A 2,013-nucleotide genomic window follows, 5' to 3' on the forward strand; every position below is an offset into this window, starting at 1 on the left:
GATAGTAGAACAGCCATTGTTAATTTGCTATTGTTTTAAAAATCCATAACATATGTATTGTTGTATGTTACCCTGTTTCTGCTATTTGTTTTTGCTTTTGTTTTTACTATTCAAAATAAAATAAAAGAATTTAACAAATAAAAAATAAAGTTTATGTTTTGGTGGAACTTTCCAGAATGCACTGAGAGGTGGAGGAACAGTGGCTGCTTGACCTGCACGTGGCTACATGCACTTTCCTACCTACTGCACCACAGCCCTGCCCACTCACTGCCTGTAGAAAATGGTGAAAGAAATGACTTATTACAATGTTTTGTGGATCAAACCCATTGCCACCCAAGAAGAACTAAAAAAGGCTTTTTAGGAAACTGGCTTTGAAGTACCATCCTGATAAGAATCTAAATGAAAGTGAAAAGTTTAAACAGATTTCTCAAGCTTATGAAGTTCTCCCTGGTGACAAGAAAAGGAAATTATATGACAAAGGAGAATAGACAATTAAGGAGGGTGGAGCAGGTGGCAGTTTTGACTTCCCCATGGGTATCTTTGATATATTTTTTGGAGGAGGAGGAAGGATGCAGAAAAAAAGGAGAGGTAAAAATGTGGTTCATCATTCCTCAGTTACCTTAGAAGCTTTATATAATGGTTCCACAAGGAAACTGGCTCTGCAAAAGAAAGTGATTTGTTTTTTTGTGGAGCCGGGGATTGAACTCAGACCCTTGTGCTTGCCAGGCAAGCGCTTATTCTACTGAGCCATCTCCCCGGCCCCAAGAATGTGGTTTGTGACAAATGTGAAGGCAGAGGTGGTAAGAAAGAAGCTCTGGAGTGCTGTCCCAACTGTCGAGGTACTGGAATGAAGATAAGAATTCATTAGATAGGACCTGGAATGGTTCAGCAAATTCAGTCTGTGTGCATGGAGTGCCGGGGCCATGGAGAACATATCAGCCCGAAATACAGATGTAAGAACTGCAACGGAAGGAAGACATCTAGAAAAAAGAAGATTCTAGAAGTTCATATTGACAAAGGCATGAAAGATGGCCAGAAGATAACATTCCATTGTGAAGGAGACCAAGAACCAGGGTGGAGCCAGGAGATATTATTGCTGTGTTAGATCAGAAGGACCATGCTGTTCTTACTCGATGAGGAGAAGATCTTTTCATGTGTACAGATATACAGCTAGTTGAAGCACTGTGTGGTTTCCAAAAGCCCGTATCCACTCTTGACAACTGAACAATAGTCATCCCCTCTCATCTAGGTCAAATTTTTAGGCATGGAGACATCAAGTGTGTGCTAAATGAAGGCACACCAATGTATCGTAGACCATATGAAAAGGGTCGTCTAATCATCGAATTTAAGGTAAACTTTCCTGAAAATGGCTTCTTCTCTTCTGATAAACTCTCATTGCTGGAAAATCTCTTACCTGAGAGGAAGGAAGTAGAAGAGACTGATGAAATGGATCAGGTAGAACTGGGGGACTTTGATCTAGATCAGGAAAGATGGCGGGCACCATCATAATGGAGAAGACTGTGAGGATGATGAACATCATCCCGGAGGTGGTGTTCAGTGTCAGACCTCTTAATGGGGCCCGTGAGTAATGCTCACTGCTGGCACGTGGTGTGCAGTAGTGAGTGCGCGAAGGACTAGAAGCATCATATACTCACTACTCGCTATTGATTTTTGTTTCAATATTCGGTTATAGTAGTGGTTTAAAAGTTAAATGAAGCACAAACACAAATAAAGAGCTCCGGCTTTGCCCTGTGTGTATGATGACTTCAGTGTGCAAGGTGAAGTTTCATGCCTGTAAAAAGTACCTAACCCTGGAGTCTTTAGGTTATTCCTTGTAATTGACTTCAGTTGTACCCATGGAAAAGTTTAGACAAATGCTAGATGTACGTGTTGACTTTAGTGTGTGACCTTCATTGTTAAGCTATGAATTAAACTGTATTTAACTGGCAATCAGAAAACGGAAACAGTTTGTGGAAGTGTTAGTCTGTCTGTAGTTATCTGTATTAAGTGGGA

General features: G+C 40.7%; 1 pseudogene; it reads left to right on the forward strand.

The window, feature by feature from the left end:
• Positions 1 to 280: 280 nt before the first annotated feature.
• Positions 281 to 1,573, forward strand: LOC105742997 (annotated as a pseudogene).
• The last annotated feature ends 440 nt before the right edge of the window (positions 1,574 to 2,013 follow it).

The sequence above is a fragment of the Octodon degus genome, unplaced genomic scaffold (genome assembly GCF_000260255.1).
Source record: "Octodon degus isolate 3935 unplaced genomic scaffold, OctDeg1.0 scaffold00089, whole genome shotgun sequence".
Taxonomy (NCBI): Eukaryota; Metazoa; Chordata; class Mammalia; order Rodentia; family Octodontidae; genus Octodon; species Octodon degus.